Raw genomic sequence first — 16896 nt, 5'->3', positions numbered from 1 at the left:
AATTTTCAAGAACGTCTTGTCTTTGATTTTTTTTGGGTGAACGATGCTGACTCTCTGTGCTTCATGTGTAGTTTGTGTTTGTCTGCTTGTGTTGGATGTTGATGAGTATTTGTGTTTTCCATGTGACAGAATATGTCTGGTGTTTGCTGGGGCTAGCGTTTAAGATCCAGAAGGATGCTATGCCACTGTGTGGGCTGAGTTTAGGTAGGTAACAGTATCTGGTATGATCAGTTTGTATGCTGCAGGCAATTCATAAGTAGACTATATTTCTGTGATATGCAGCCAGTGGTGCTTGCTTATGTTCCTGAGTGTGTGAGGATGTTTTATGTGCTCTCATTTTCTTATAAATGTGTGTGTTGTGATTTGCTGGTGCACTGATATAGATGTGTGTGTGTACGTGACACTTTATGTTCACGGTCTTTGTTATGAGAGTGGGCTTATTAAATGTTGTGTGTTTGTGCAGTGACAGTTACGTATAAGGAGTCAGGAGTTTGTGTGTGGTAGATATGTTTGGGTATTCAGTGTGGTTTTGTGCAGGGATCGCTCTTTGCTGTGCCGTGTAAAAATGTTTTTTGCTGTGTACTCATACGAGTGGTGGAACAGGCTGGGTGGAGCCGATGTGGTTGTGTGATGGTTGTCTGAAATATCACATATGCACCTTAATAGAGATGTGCAACCTTGTAGGTGCAGGATGAATGTGAAGAAGGGAAGCACCTCATCCTTTAGAGGGACTCTGAATTTTTAGAGGTTGTACACAAGGTGGTGCATGGCAGTGTGAAAAGACCAGTGAGTGTGAATGTGTGTGCATGTGTGTGTACAGTGTGTATGTTCTGAGTGTGTGAACAGCATCCTTGCAGGGGGGCGTGTCTGGGTGATGTGAGCAGGGCTGGGAGGTGGCGTGTCTGTGTGCGTGCAGCCGTGTGTGTAGGCACACTTCACCTTCTCCTGGTGCGGCTCCGTCAGCACCTTACCCTGCATTGGGTCAGATGCTCTCTCCTTTTTGTGTGCAGTGGGACAACCAGGCTCTTAGGATACCGGCCAACCTCTTCCCATCCTTTAAGTCTCCTTCCATCTGGCTGTCTGTCTGCTCTGCTGCCTGTGTCCAGTTGTCTGTTCCCCTAATCACCGATACGCCCTGACTAGCTCACACCCCACACTGCCTGTGGACTCAGCAGCTGTGCATCTCTCTGTCCCTCCCACACGCACACACATTCACACACACACACACACCCTGGATCTTCATCTGTGGCATATTCAGTTGCCATTGGAAACCTAAGAAAGAAGTGAATCTACCCTCCAAGTCTTAAGCTGGTGGTTTTTTTCCTTTTTTTTTTCCCTCCCCTTTCCTCCTCTCCTCACAGAAGGCAAAGTCGTTTGCAATGAATCCATGGCAGCTTCGATCGAGCAGTGAGCTGGAGCACCTACTCACAGGCCACTCCTTGATGTGACTGAACAGAGACCTTGCCCAGCACTCGCCGAGGAGAGCGGAGCCCTGGATTTACCTCCCGCGCACCCGGGCACCCTCAGTGCAGGCACCGTGAGGTAAGCCAACCTCGGCACCTCTGCCTGCGCCTCTCTTCATCCCTCCCTCTCTCCCTCTTGTTGCTTGTTCCCCAGAGGTGTGAGGGAAGGGAAGGGCAGGGGTTTCTGCTATGCTGTGAACAAAATCTAGGTTTTCATCAGCACCCTCCCCACAATGGAGAGCTGCTCCCTCCCCTCTGAGCCCCGTTTTTGCGGCCCTGCAGGCGTGTGCAGGGAGGGGTTGTTTGCAGAGCAGCCAAGGGAAGCGCTGCGGGTCCCCTGCACGCAGTCCTGAGTGCATTCCGCCCCTTTCCCATCCCTCCCTTGGCACACACCTGTCTGCTCTTCTTCATTCGTCATTTTCCTCCACCTCCCCTATTTCTCGGGAGAAGGGGCAGCCGGGCTGACTCTGCTGCAGCCTGGCCAGCAGCATGGCTGGGCTCTGCAGCCCTGGCCTGGGTCCCCTCAGGGATGCAGCTTGCAGCAGAGCAGGAGTGGGCATCATGCTACTGGGAGTGGGGCACGCAGGGGAGAATTCCCCCTCCCTCCTCATCTCATGGATATTTTGGGTATTCCAGTTCCCCATGGAAGATACTGGCCTCCATTTCCTAGCCAGGTACCTCCTCTGAATACACAGCCCAGCCTGGCATAGCTTTTGGGGTGATGGGCACGCTCTTTGTCACTGCTTATCTGCTGTCCCCTGGTGCTCCTTCCCAGCTGGAAGGGATGTTTTCCTACTGGAGACAGTGTGTTTCATAAGCTGGGAACGCCGTGTGCCCTGCATAGGCAGTGAAGGGGCCCTGTGCTGAGCCTGACCCATTTTGGGGCGCAAAGCTCTTGGGAGCACCTGAAAGGGCCTCCTGCTGCCCGGGGCTGCCCTCAGTGCCCCTTTCCTCAGCTCCTCTGCAGGGAAGGCAGGAAGATTGGCTGCACTATTTCCATGCCATGTCTCCATGCTGCTGGAGCTGCTGCGGTGTGGGAATGGGAGGGGAGTGGGAGCAGCTGTTTCTCCCATTGCCTGGGCAGGCCCAGACGTGCTGCCAGTCCTCGAGGAGCACGAACGTGCCTGGAGATGCCTTTCCCCAGAATAGATCCTAAAGAAACGAGCTGCTGACAAGGCAGCGGGCAACCTCAGAGGAGTGGATTTTAGAGGGGAGGTTTGGGAGTTTTCAACCAGCCAGGCTGTGGTTTCAGGTTCTGCATAGAGTCTAGAAGAAACCAGGGTTTTCTGAGTCAGATTTTGGGGGCTATTGCGTTTCTCTGAGGGGAAGAAACTGGCAGGGTCTGTGTTGCTGTGCAGCCCTGGCAGTGGTACTGGTGTGGTGTCCCCTGAAGGAGGTGATGTGTTGCTCTCCTCCTGCCCGGGCCCCACCTGGTGATGCTGGCAAGGAAGGTGTCTTCCAGGGCATGTTCCAGTGCATCTCCCTGCTGCCACCACAGGACCCTGCTGTCAGTTCTTCACATCTACAGTTCCTCTATCGCCCTGTCAAACCACCACAATCCCTACCCTTCCACATGAACTTCTGCCTTTTAACTTCTCTTTGGTGGCACTAAGGTGTTTTTCTTCTTCTTTTGGGGTACCCTGAGCCCTACTTTTCGCTCTTTCAGCATCCCTTCCTCACTTTTCATCCTTTGCGACTCCCATGCTGGGCAGGACCAGCTTTGGTCAGTCTCAGGAAGGGCTGACTTTCCCCAGCGGGATCGTTTCTGGATGCTGCTGCCAGCTGACAATACTGTGAAGTGATCTTTTCCCCTGTGGTTCACACCCTATGGTGTGTGCGCGTGCGTGTGTCTTGCAGGTGACGGAGTGACTGTAGCATTGTTGATGTGTCACTCTTCCTCTTGGCTGGAGCTTGGCAGGGAGTGTGCCCAGGCAGTCACACTCAGTTTTGTTGTTGGGGAGTTTGCAGAAAGCAAGCTCTTCCCATATGGAGCCTCCAAAGTCATTTGGCATTGGTTAAATTCCTCAGCCCTCTCAGGACATGGCTTTGGCACTGACACAGGGTGGACATGACAATAAATCCAGCTCTAGGGAGCTTGGTACCGGGTCAAAACTGCTGCAGCTACATGGTAGAAAATGCTGATCCAGTATGAATTCACTCTGCTGTTTCAGATTTGTTTAGAAAACAATGTTGGCTTAACTCTGTACTGGCAAGGTTTATGTTGTGTTGGGTATTATCTGTCTGCACAACTCTAGCTTGACGCTGGCTCTAGTGTTGTTTGTGTGCCACATCTGGCACACACTCCGGATCGTGTGTGCTCTGGCTAATCTGACAGATGTAATTGCACACTGCAGCCAGTCTGGTTCAGTCCCTCCTGTCGGGCAAGCCAGTTTGAAAGAGGGTTACATTACAGTCTGGGAGCAAGCCATGTCCCACACCAGGCAGCTGCTTTCCCCTCTCAGGAGTAACAACAGCTCTGGTCTCCCAGGTGCCTTGAGAAGTGATGCACGGGGACGCAAAAACCCACCTCTCTGTAACTCCGTCTCTCCTAGCACCACCCCAAGTCCAAGGAGATCCTAGAGAGACAAATGTGTCCTCTGGCTGGTGGCCACATCTCTGGCTGGCTCCTCCCAAGGGTTTTTGACCTGTGTTTCCACCTCTGCTCTGGAGAGCCTGGACGAGAGGAGGGCACCGGCTTGGAGGAGGGCAGGCATTGCGCTAAAGAGGAAGGGGAGGAAAGCATTGTCCAAGCAGGAGGATGTTGTTCTCCAGCCTTGACCACTCCACAACCCCATGGCCAGTGCACGTGGCCTGGGAGAGGCATTATCATTCCTCATAGGATCATATAGGCAGAAAATGGGGCTGCACCACGAGCGGAAGCTGAGACAGCCCCATTTGAAGCAGGTGCTCATTGGGGCAGAGTATGAGTGCAAACCCTTTTCTGCTGCAGGGACTTTTTCCAGATCTGTCACTCAGGTGCTTGTCTTGCTGAGGGAGGTAATTTTGTTTGTGCTGAGAGGCTAAAGGGCAGAAAGGTTCCCCTAATGCTTGTGTGTGGATGTGTGCAAGTTTCTGGTGATTAGGAGGAGAATTTGTTGATTGGGTACAGCAATCCAAAATGTTTTACTTTAAAGCCCAGAAAAATGAACTTTCAGGGGTTAAAGTCAAGAGGTGACACTGTGTACCAAACCTTGTTGCTAAGAACTCCTGACTCCTAATTGTAGTGAACTCTCTCACTCGTCACCATACTGTGCCTCAGTTTCCCCTACCTTTACATGGGACAGGCTGTAGGCCCAAACACTGGGGGGGAAGAGAGGGATGGGAAGGAGGGATGTGAAGGCATGCCCAGTGCTTCAGGCTGCACAGAGGGATGCTGTGGGGAAAGCGAGGTTCAGCCTGTGGACTCTGCTGACATGGCTGAGTGCTGTCGTTCGCAGCGGGCTGGATGCCGGAGGAGAATCCATAATGATCAGGGGGCCGTGTGCCAGGGCCAAGGCAGTGATTCACTCAAGCCTCTGTTTGTTTGGGAAGAGAAAGGGAGTTTGTGGCTTGTCACTTCAGAAACAGAGTAGAGATTCAGTGGTGAAGGACAGGCTTCTCGACTGGGCCTCTCCGAGCAGCCACGCCGCGTGTCTGTCTGTGTGTGTGTGTGTCAGGGGACCAAGGGGACCCTGGTACAGGCCATGACTGGCAACTGGCCATCTCTGGCACTCGTCACTTCACCTCCTCCTTGCACCCTCTGCACAGCCACCACTGATTGGCCAAGGACAGGCCTGAGATACACACACATGACACACCAGTGCCTGTGAGGAGAGGGAGATGATATAAAGCCTTGATAGAAGAGAGCTGGATGGGATTCGAGCTACCTCCCTGCCTAGTTTTTCCCCCATGTGGCAGCACAGCATCTGTGCAAGTGTCCATGTTGCTTCATCCCGACCCAAACAGGCACCTTCAGTAGGGCTGTGTCTGGTGTGTGGGGCCGGGTCACAGGCTGAGGAGTGGTGTTGGGCTAACTCAGGGGATGAAGAAGACCTCTTTCTCCCCCGAGTTTCTCCTCTGCCTCATCCCTGCTGTGCCTCTTCCAATGCAAGTCCTACTTTGCTTCTTGGAGGTAGAGACCTACAGGCAATGGAGGAAGGTGTCAAAGAGAGAAAGGGAATTGTGAGACACACAGAGGTATGGAGAGGATGAAGTCTCTGAGAAAGAGGGAAGACCTGAGGAAAAATAGGGCAGATGCATCAAAGGAAGAGAGGGATGCTGAGGGAGGCAGAAAGAGGCAGTGCATGTCCATGCAGTGACAATGTGGTGTGGAAGTCTTTATATTGATATTACAGAATAGAGTTTGACCTGACCATGTTTGTACTGGTCAGGGATGTAATCTGAAAAGCTGTGGCAGGAGGACCAGCTCTTCACAGTGAATTCCTCTTCCATCCACCTTTTTAATCCAGGGAATAGCCAGCCAGATTGTCCTGCTTTGAGGTGCTTTCTCCTGTGCATGTTCCTCTGCTCCTGATATGGAGGAGGGCACATGGCTGAGAAACCCGTCCCCATGTCCTCTGTCCTCCTGGGCCTTGCCCAATGGAGCCAGAGGAAGTGAGTGTGCTGCCCAGCATGGCTGAGAATTGCCTTGCTCTGTATTGGAGGGATGTTGGTGAGGTCTTAGAGGAAGTCACAGATCTGCTTCTAAATGGCTCCCCAGAAAAACTTATGGCCACATTACCTCACATAGACAATGGCTGCAGGCAATGAATTCAACAAGCTACACGAGGCAGCATTTTTTCTATAACTGCCCCATCAACGTATCCTGTAAGAACTGAACAGCAGCAATTTAGATGAGGGATTTGTGGACATTTCTCTTCCTCTTTTATTAAATACTTGAGTACATATCTGTCAGATAAGGTAGGTATGCCAGGTCTGTCACGGGGTGGGTAGATTTCATACAGATGTTCTCAGAGTCACTTTTGATAGGGGTATGGTGGTTTCCAGAAGCTGGAATGCCAGTGTTGGCTTGTAGATGGATTGACAGGTGAACATGTACCCAGAGCAGCTCACTCTTCTTGAGCTTCCCCACTGACCCCCTGTTGTAGGACCAATGGTCTGTGTGGCTTGAAGTTAGTGGCATATCAGGCCCATCAGGCTGTGCCCTGATCTTAACTCTGATGCCTTTTACAGCCAGCCAGCATGGTGAAAGCTATCAAGAACCAGTCCGGCACAAAGAGAAAAACACTCATATAATGGGGCTACTTATTTGAATTGCCCAGCATTTCCCATTACATTTCATGTCTTGTGGCTGAGTCAGTTGAAAGGCGATCACCAGATGTAACAGCCCAGCATTGTTCTGCTCACCTTCTGATTTACTTCTTTTCATCCTCGCTGGGTTTCATCTCCTCCCAGGTTCATGCATCCCCCAGCACCGGGGTCACTTTCTTTTTATTGCACCTTAGGCTGTATATAATCAAGCTAGCACTGTTCCTGCCCTGAATCTTCTGGGGTCAAGATGGAAATCACTATTCAGCAAGAGACCCAAACAAATGAGCAAAACTAGCCTGGTTGGTCAGAACAGGGTGGAAGTTATCCAAGAAAACTCGCATTGATCAATTCCAGTCACCTCCTGTGTTTAAAGTGACTCAGTATCTCCATTTTTAGGATGTTGCTGGGAAGCTGAATTCTCTTATGATTTCTCTTGTATCAGCTGTCCCTACCAAGGGTGTTTGTGAGATTCTTTTCCTATATCTGCTTATATGAGGATCTGTTGGAAAACATGCTGGTAGAATAATGGGTGCTGGGACAAAGCCAGTCATAAAAACACCCAGAACTCACTGAAAAAAAAAAATCACAAAACCTCCCCCTCCTTTCACTGAACAATAAGTTATCAAGTCCAGATGGTTAAATCCGAGATTTTGGAAGGAGATTAAGTGATTGAGCTGCTAACAAAAATATGCAATCTCTTGTGAAAAAAAAAAAAGCTACTGATTCGGGGAATTGGAGAACACCAAATGTTGTACCTATATTTAAAAAAAGGCTTCAGTGATGATCCGGGGAATTAAAGATCAGTAAGCTTTGCATCTGTATCTGGTAAACTGGTAGGAATGATAATTAAAAAGCAATGCTTGAAGACATCTGGAAGATTGTGGTCTGATAGGGCCTATCCAGCACAGGTTCAGCAGCAGAAAACTGCATAGTGTGAATCTCCTACAACTTTTTGAATGTGCCAATAAGGCAGTGGATAAAGGAGAACCAACTGATATAAGATATTTAGACTTCCAAAAGGCTTTCGAAAGATCCTGCACAAGAGCTACTAAAGAAGCTAAGTAGTCAGTGAGAGACAAAATATTGACATAGATCAAAAACTAGTAGGAGACTGAAAGAATGAGGGGATTAAACAGTCAAGTTTCACCATGGCAAAAGGCTAATGTGGCCTTCAGGTTCTCTTCTAAATCCCCTGTGATTTACCTTATTGTTTAATGACTGGGAAAGGTGGGAGGAGAGATATGCTGTATGAAAATCAGCAGATGAGACAAAGTTATTAAGTTGGCTGTGGACAGAAAGGGCTGTGAGAAATGCTTGGGAAAGGGAATTAAGTTAAATGAACGCACTGTGCTCTGGTGAATGAAACTGAGCACTGAACTGTATGTTCAAAGTAATGTGTGTTGCAGGGCAGACTCAAAACTCTTTACATACCCAAAAGGTCCTGAAACAAGGGTATCAGCCAAATGAAAGTGAGGGTGAATGTCAGGGAGCTCTTCGTAGCTCTGCCCCATGCTGTAATGCCCTTGAGCAGGCAAATTAGCTGTTTGGATGCAAAGGCTGTGGGTAGAGAGTGCTCTGGAAGAGCTGTGAGGCTCTTGGTACACCTGCAGTGCTGCCTCATTTGGAATTGCATGCTGAACTTGGGGTAGACTGTTTCTGAAGGGATCCTGGAAAACTGAAGGGCCTCCGAGGTGAGACAGAAAGCCTGAGAACACCCCCAGGTGAAGACATGGAGGAGACAGGTTGTCAGTGTCAGACATTGGACTGGAAGTGGATGTTGGGAGAAAATAAAATTATGAGACATATGAGGATATCTGTCCTTCCTTTCCTCTTCACATAGGAGTGAAGGAACACACAGCAAAATTAAAACGCATGGGATTCTGGTTCACAGGGTTGCGCTGCAGAGCTCTAAGTCATGAGAATTTGCCAGGTCCAACAATTTGGAAAGGTTCATAGTGGGATTGTGTGTTTTCTGGAGAACAAGAATACATCAATGAGCTTCAACTAATGACAAGGCCATTTTGGAGTCTGAACCTTCAGGTTCACTCTTCAGAGCCTATATGGACCTGGAAATCATAGCAGCAAATGAGAAAAGTAAGATAGGAGCACATTGTCCCTCATTTGTCTGTTTTGATGTTTTTCCATCTTCTTCCCCAAAAAATCTGGTGAGGTGTTTCCTGAGAGCCAGCACGGACATTTCTCTGACCTGGAATGGTTTTCCCCCAGTGTACACCTTACTTGCTGGGACATGAGCAGTGATATTCTGTTCATGTCTTAGCTCTTCGTAACATTACATATGTTCAAGAGCATCCTCAAGGTCAGGGAAGAATGGGCTCAGAATCTCTTCTAACATAACGTGGCATTATTATGTTGACTTTGAACTCGGTTCTGGCGACAACCAAACCCCATGCCCTCCCACAGAAAAGGTGCAAACCTACCTAAACTTTTCAAATTGCATGAGATCAGAAACCTAATCTGCCAAGTTCCCAGACATTCCGGGGAGATTGCCCATGCTTCCATCTTCCACCTGAGTTATGGATGTGAGAATCAGGACCAGGATAACAGGGTATCTCAGGCTTTCCAATTGCCAGGCCAAGCTGGAGCCCAGAATTAAAAATCTGCTGGGGCTTACGGAAGAAGAGAAATCCCCGAGCCTACAGAAGCTCTGAAACCTTATCTGATTATTTCCTTCTTTCTTCAGTGTAAGAACCTAAATGTACAAACACCTGCTTCCTTGTCCAACATTTTCCCTACCCAGGATCATGGTCCCAGCTTTTGTTTTTTTTTACTGAGTTCATGATATAGGTTGTTGAAGTCTTCAACAGCTTGGCTAACTGAGCTTGTTCAATTTCTGGCTATGTGTAGCTACACATAAATCCCAGACTCTCTGTAAGGATGTCTGCTTCCTGGACAGCCCACGAGGTGTGAGCAGAGTGACTTCTTGCACTTGGAAATGTTTTTAAGCCAGAAAAACAAACACTGAGGATTGTCTTCGCCTGTTGCTCTTTGCTGGATCTCTGAGCTCTCTTGTTTTCTTAGAGCTGTGATTCATTTTGGTGGGTAGCTTGGAGCTACACCTGCTGCAGCTGATGTGGATAGAGTGGGAGCAGTCAGGCTTGTGTCCCAGTGCTGAGAGACCTGGGGTCAATATAGCACCTTTCCACGTGGCTCAAAGTTGCTGTGAGGCCAGAAGGAACTTTGGCAGCGCTTCAAAGCTGACATCACCACAGCCCCTGCAAACCTCTGGGGTGGAAGCAACACCTTCAACACCTCTCCTGGAATCCAGGAGCTGGAGACTGTCGGGACTGAGAGACACTGACATCACCCATGCTGCGTGCCAGCAACCCTGAGGCTTTGGAGATGACTTGATCATCACTACTCTATTGTAGCACCTAAAAAGACCTTCGGGATTGAAAGATGATTGCATCTCTCTGCTCTATAACAGCAGCCAATGAACCTCTGGGGTCAAAGAATAAATACACCATCTCTGGAGTATAATAGCATTTAGAAACCTCACTCACTGACTCACAGCTGTCTGACCCCCTCCACCACCACCTTGTCTCGGCACCCAGCTACCTTCTCTGCTGAGGTGTAGAGGGATAATCCCTGTGCTTTTACAGTTACCTGCCTCTGTGCAGCACTGAGATGAGACCACACTGTCTTCTCACTTATTATGGTACTGAGGAACACTGGTGGTGTGATGCATGTGCCAGCCATTTTCTCCATGAATGCAGCAAGGAAGGAACCACTGCAATAAACCATTTCCTCTCTTAATACAGCATCTGTGAAACTCTGGTACTGCTTTGCTGTGGCAAATTATCTGCTCTCACCTGTTACACAGTGGGGGCTCTTCTGAGACTGCTGGGGGTGCTTCAAAAGACAGCTCAACACCTGGAAAGGGCTGTGTTGTACCAGCAACTGGAGTCCACTGATGGGAAGGGGGATACTTTGATGACCAGCTATCCTGGCATTTAGAAAGCATGAATTAATTTCTCAGACACCCTAGAGAGGTGGAGTTCTGTCATGTTATGAACCTGACTTGTAGATTCTGGGGAAAATCCTAAAAGCTTTTGGTAATAGAGGTTTTAGTGAGTTTAATGCCGATGGAATTAAAAGTCTCTAGGCACTCGTTGTGAATGGATTTACATCGGGGAGATTAGAAAAGGGAAAACATTATTGGTGTCCAGGAAACTCGGGAGAGCAGCTGTCAGCTGGTTTAGATGGAAAGTTCCCCAGTGGCAGGCGTCCTGGCAACCAGGCAGCACACACGCACAGCCTGTGGGGTCGGCTGGCATTCTCAAGGGCTGGGGACACGTCCCAGGGTCCACTGTGGGTCACGTCACATGTGAACATTCACAATAAGCTGTTTGCTCTAACCGGTTTTACGGACACATTGGATATAAGTTAACTTGGGAATGGTCTTACACAAAGACCCCTATGCCTCACCCAAGTGCTACTGACCTGACTCAGTAGAGTCATTACTGTTCAGTCCTGCTGAGGAGCATGGGGAAGAAAAACCTGCCTTCCTCCCTGCCTACAAAGACATCACATTGGAAGGACTGCAAAGCAATTTCTTCCTTCATGGATAGGCCTTTTACAGTCCCCTTTCTTCCCACCAGAAATGCACCTGGTGTGTAACTACGAAGGGCAGTTAAAGTGAATACGGGTCAAGATCCTTAAAGATTAATTTTGTATGTTTTTTTAAATTCATAGTTAATTTTGGCAAACTCGTAAAATCCACCATTTTCAATTTGTCTGTGAGACTTGGGGAGGCATCTCTAGGTTGACCAAGTTCTGCTTCTTTTTCCCAAGCCTCAGTGTTTTTTTTTCACTGCTGGAGAAAGCATCCTGGGGCCAGATGGCCCTTGCCTGTGCTCTTAGATAAGAAAGGCATGGTCCTGTAGGGTTTGGCCTTTCTTGGACTACCCAGCTGAGACTGGGTTGCTGAGGCTGTGCACTTTGCTGAGAGATCGGGTAGGCAAAAGAAGAAAAGACACCGAGACCTACAGGGAGAGTGAGAAGGGTTATGGCCTTAAGTAGATGAGCTGGTTATGCTTGTCTTGGGAATGCTCCAAGAGATGATTTGTCTACTGTTATCCTTATTATTTCTCTCCAAAATCCTCATCACTTGTTGGTGCATCTTTTCGAGAGCAAAGATCAGGGTTCATTCACCCTGGCCTTCTCCGTAAGTGGTACGTCATCAAGCTGAGGACTCAATTCAAATCCTGTTTTGAAGATCTCTATCTCCTCTGCTGCCCAGGAGAGCTCGCTGGGAGATCAGGCTTTGTTAAAGCAGGGAGCTCCCTGTCTCAGGGATGCTGGACAGAAAGGAGAGCATGGTGCCTTGACAGGACAGGACCTGACTTTATCAACTAAGTACCCACAAGCAAGCCAAGGGCAGATTTACCCTTGCTTTGTAGGATGAAGGTAATGCCCTGTCCATAACATAGGACAGGGAGCTGGCATTCATGCTATCCTTTTTCTTTCTGCACAGATGGATCACTGCCTGTTGACTCTGGGGGGTGGGCTGGGTGAGTGGGAAAAGCTGCTGAAGTGGTTGACAGTGCCCTCAAAACAAGGTATCAGGTATTGAGCACCAGGGGCAGGGCAGACACAATGTCTCTGGTGTCCCTCCCAGTGAGTGGGTAGATGCCACCAGGGGGTCCACAAAGAGGGAGGAGGAGATGGTAGAAGTAAAAGAGCTAGGAAAGAGGGTGAGCAGTCTCTGTGCCTCCCCAGGGGGCCCCTCTTGTGCTGGCAAGATGTAATGGGAGTGCAGGATGTCAGGGTAAGGAAGTAGGAAGGGGAGATGCTCTGCTGGCAGGCTGGCACCCCTCAAAGTGGTGGGGAGCCAGTGGGCATTGTGGCAGTCAGCCCTTGTCCCTGGGCTCCCATTCATCAGCTGAGAGATGCAGGTTGGAGGGTAGGGGGGCTTTAAGTAAAGCACAGAAGCAAAAATATTAATATGGCAATTGGGGCTATGGCAATGTGCAGTGAGTGATCAGCAGTAATGTTCGTGCAGGAACTGGAGCTACTCCTGGAGGTGTGGGCCTAATCTGTGGTGGGGGAGGGGAGTAAATCTATTGCTTTGACCCCTTATCCTGGGAAGGTGCCTGACCTGGCACTGCTGGGGATATACTTGTCCTCAAATGTGCAGCATGTGAGCTGCTGGGCGTGCAGGGGCCTGCCCGTGGAGGGTACACAGCAAGGCTGGGACACTCTTCTGCATCAGCACTGACACAACCAGAGCATGTCCGCAAAGAGAGCCCCTCCGCTTTGCAACTGGCTCTGCAAAAATGTTTTTGTCCTTTCTGCATCCTGGCTGAAAAAGCTTCTATCCCACCATCACCTTTCTTGAGGCATCTCTGTTTCTGTCAGTCTATCCACCAGTGCAAAGAGAACATTGGTGCAGGTATCCCCCCCGTGCCAGACAGCTGTGCTGGCTGTTGTAATAAGCTCATTCAGGCAGGATGTGTTCACCCCCTCTAAACAGTAGTCATTGTCTATTCCCAGGCAGAACTGTGCTTCTGGAGGACATCTAGCACAACTAACTCATCATGACAACGAGCAGCAACTTCAGGCTGCTTTCACAGAGCTGTTTGTGGAATCACCTCCGCCCTTTAGCACAAGATGTACACTTGCAACAAGCCCTGCCACTACATAAGAGAGAGGCTTCTGTTTTCAGCGAGTTGTGTGTCCCTGGCAAATGCTAGTCCATGACTAATGTGTTCATTGCTGACGGGTCAGCGTGAGATGGGAGAAAGGGGATCTTCAGCTCAGTGGGATTGCTGAGAGCGCATGGGCTTTGCAGCAGTAAGGATGTGATGAAGTTGTCAGCTACAAAAGACTGTGGTCTTTAGGCCTTGACCTAGATGAGGACAGGTTCATAAACACAGGATGGGGCACACCCACAGCTTTCTTGGAGATGGGAAAAGTTATTTGAAGGCAGCCCCTAGGATTTTCAGGACCTGCCGATTGCTTTCTGGGGATGAGGAAACCTGACATGTTCCTGTTGGGACTGACTAGCAGAGATTCCAAGTCCTCTCATTTGCATGATTAGCAGTGTTTATGCTCACTATTTTTTCAGGAACTGTCTTGTTTGTGAAACTGTACCCTTGCCACAGAACACTGGGCTGAAGAGAATATAGCGGAGGGTGGAGGCTGAGTGCACCTGTGATTTATGGGAAGATTACCACATTGCCTGCAAATCCACGTGGATGTCAGCATGGTTTATATTATCTGCACCACCGTGGCACATTACATTCTCACAACGTGCGGAGGGTGAGAAGGGGCAGACTTTTCATAGGGAGCTGCCTCTGGGCATTGCTATTTTGTACTTCATCCTTGGAGCTGGTGAGCCTGGTAGTGTTGCAGGGTGACATGTATGAGGAAACCCGACACCAAGCTGGAGGATCTATGTGGCTGTATTATGATATAGCCAACAAAGTGAGCTGCTTGCTGTTGCTTTGATGTGATCATATGACAGTTTGATGCTTTACTCAAAGCGCTGGTTACAACTTCCTTACCCTTCTTTCCCAAGCACTTCGAGGTCAACCAATGTATTAATAAATTAGAGGGATTAAAATAAACAGTGCTTTGAAAATCATTAGGCATCCCAAATGCACGGAAAAAAACAGCAGTTGGAGCAGAAATACAAAATGCAAATAGGCTAAGAACTGGGCCATAAAATATTGTATCCTAGCCCTGGGGCAGCTCTAGAAAGGAAAAGCGTGTTTTTCCCTTATCTCTTTGGGTTAGGACAGATGAAATAGTGCCAGGGTACCGTGAATGAAGTATGACCTCTGCCCATACTCCTACAGTGGTACAGAGCCTGCCCCACCAGTGTCTTTACTGGCTGCAGAACAGAGATGTGGGGAGATGAGGCCACAAGCACCAGCTACGGGGCTGGAGCTAAGGCAAGATCTGAAGGCTACAGACCGGGGACCATCTGGGTGAGCAGCTGTCCTAGGCAGCTCCTTCTGCTGCTCTTGGTCCTGACCCTCACCCTCCAGGCACTGCATGCCCAAGTCTCTCCTCCTCTCAGCTCATTGCCTTTCTCACTCCAAGTCTAGCTCCTCTTTCCCCTGTCAGTCAGACCCAGGGACCGACACAGCCAATTTAAATGAACAGCATCCAGTTCATTTTCCCTTGGTGGTACCAAAGCAGGGCCCCAGCACTGATGACCACATCACAGGGAGTTCTGGCTGCTGCCAGGGCAATGAGAGACCACGTTACTCAATGACCTTTCCTCATTCTGCATCCTGGCTGAAATGATGCCTTTATTATTGCCAACTGCCTTTTTCTTGTCAATCTGTGCCAGCTCACAGATACACTGTTACAGCACTGTCCCAATGAGGAAATACAGTCCCCAAGGACATCATAAAGGGTGTGAGTGGATGAGAGTGTGGCTGGTGATCTGATTGTGATGTTTTGGGTGGTGTTTATATGGGGATTACTTGAAAAAGGAAATGTTTGAAAAATGCATCAGAGCAACATACATGTCTTTGATGTGTTTAAAAACTGGTGTGGTCTTGCTTAAGAAGTGGAAGTAATGAGGGCAATCAGTCTCAGCTCAGTAAGATGATTTTTAGGCCAGAGAAATGCTAAGGAACCACAACTGACTGGTGTTCCCAGCCCAGCAGAGAACAGGGAGATCCATTTTTCCAGGCCTGGAAAGTTGGAGATCCTGTGTTGGTGAATGAGATATTCGCCGCCTTAAAGACTGAGCATCCTATCCATACTTGGAGACGACTGCATTTGTGAGGAGGAGGAGGGGTTCAGCTGCGAGAAGTCTGCCTGATTCAGGAATTGTCTGGACCATCTTGAGTTTCTCTTGCATGACAGGCTTCACAAGCATCACTGGCCAGGGAGAAAGCAGTCAGACAATGAGAGAAAGCTGGACTAGGAAAAGGCAGAGCCTGTCTGATAATTGAATACTTCTCCCTGCCTGGCCAGCACGCTGCCAGTGGAAGGCATCGTGAGGCCATGCCTGCCACTGCCAAGGGACTTCTCCACTCCATGCAGCCACTGGGATTTCTAATCCAGGCTGTATAGGACAATGCTGTCATGTTAGTAATGGTATAACTCTCTTAGCAGTCTACCGGTGTGACAGAGTCACAAAGAGAACAGTGTAGGCTGAATATGCACTCATGCTTGCTAAGCCTGTAATCCCAGCTTTGATTTTCTCTCCCTCTTTTCTTTTTTTTTTTTTTTTTTTAAATAATCAGTTCAAACTTAATAATAGTGATTCACTAGTTGCCTGTTTATCTATCCTTGGCATGGTATTCAATTTGCATTGCACAGGGCAGAAGATGGGGGGCGAGGGGAGAAGGAAGAACTGGGAGAGGAAAGGGGAAGCTGTGTAGTGTTCCTGTTTCCTCTCTACATGGAAACTAAGGCTGGTATCTTTCTGTGACTCTGAAAGTCTTGGCTGTTATTTCCCCCATGGTCAGAAGAGGCTGGTGATCACCTCTGTTCTCCCAGTCAATTTGTATATTTTGTGGCTTTCTTAGTAAAGATTCCACAGCTGTTAGCAGCTCATGGGAAGTGTTTGGTGTCTGTGGGATGGAAGGAGGCAGGGCTCATGAGTGCCCTGGACTTGTCTGGACTATGCTGTGATTGTTACTCTTGGATGAGGCAAGGGTCAGTGATGGAGCTAAGCTCTTCTAAGGCTGTGTCTTGCAATTGCATCTGAGACTGTGTCTGTACCTCCTTGAGGCTGGTCCCTTTTCTCTGCAGATCCTAGCAGACTCCAGGTGTTCCTCAGCCCAGACACATGCAAGACCTGCTGTGGGGCTGATTCCAGCACCATAATGTGTTTCTGCATCCAAAACCCTTTTGACTCTTGTCTGCCCAGGAATCTGACCACCTTTTCTCAGAAACCACTTGGGCTGGGCAGCAAGATTCACAATCAGGCAGTAGTAAGTAAAAACAAGGAATCATTGGGTATGCATGTGAAGACTGTTGTTAAAGAGCTGCTGTTAAGAACTGCCTTGCACTGTTCTTGCTCTGGGCAGTCACTGGCCTCAGTCACACTTCAGTCAGTTTTGCCCCAGGTGCTTCTTCCAGGGTGAGTCTCCTTCCTCCTTGTCACCAGTCATAGGCACAGCCCTGCTGAACTGCTCTGGGCTGCAGGTGGCTGTGCTTTTGTCTGGGTGACACTGAACATGGGAGACATGGAGCA

The 16896-nt window shown here is 49.0% G+C and overlaps 1 protein-coding gene across 1 annotated transcript in view; it reads left to right on the top strand.

Annotated features, from left to right (window-relative positions):
• Nucleotides 1–1415: 1415 nt before the first annotated feature.
• Nucleotides 1416–16896, top strand: part of RAC2 (Rac family small GTPase 2) — a 121988-nt gene continuing 106507 nt past the window's right edge. Inside the window, exon 1 of the mRNA XM_064655030.1 lies at nt 1416–1542. The gene's annotated coding sequence lies outside the window, so the exon portion shown is untranslated. The remainder of the gene's footprint in view (nt 1543–16896) is intronic.

The sequence above is a fragment of the Pseudopipra pipra genome, chromosome 5, assembly GCF_036250125.1.
Source record: "Pseudopipra pipra isolate bDixPip1 chromosome 5, bDixPip1.hap1, whole genome shotgun sequence".
Classification (NCBI taxonomy): Eukaryota; Metazoa; Chordata; class Aves; order Passeriformes; family Pipridae; genus Pseudopipra; species Pseudopipra pipra.
The sequence above is the reverse complement of the archived record's forward strand: the minus strand, read 5'-3'. Positions and strand labels throughout refer to the sequence as shown.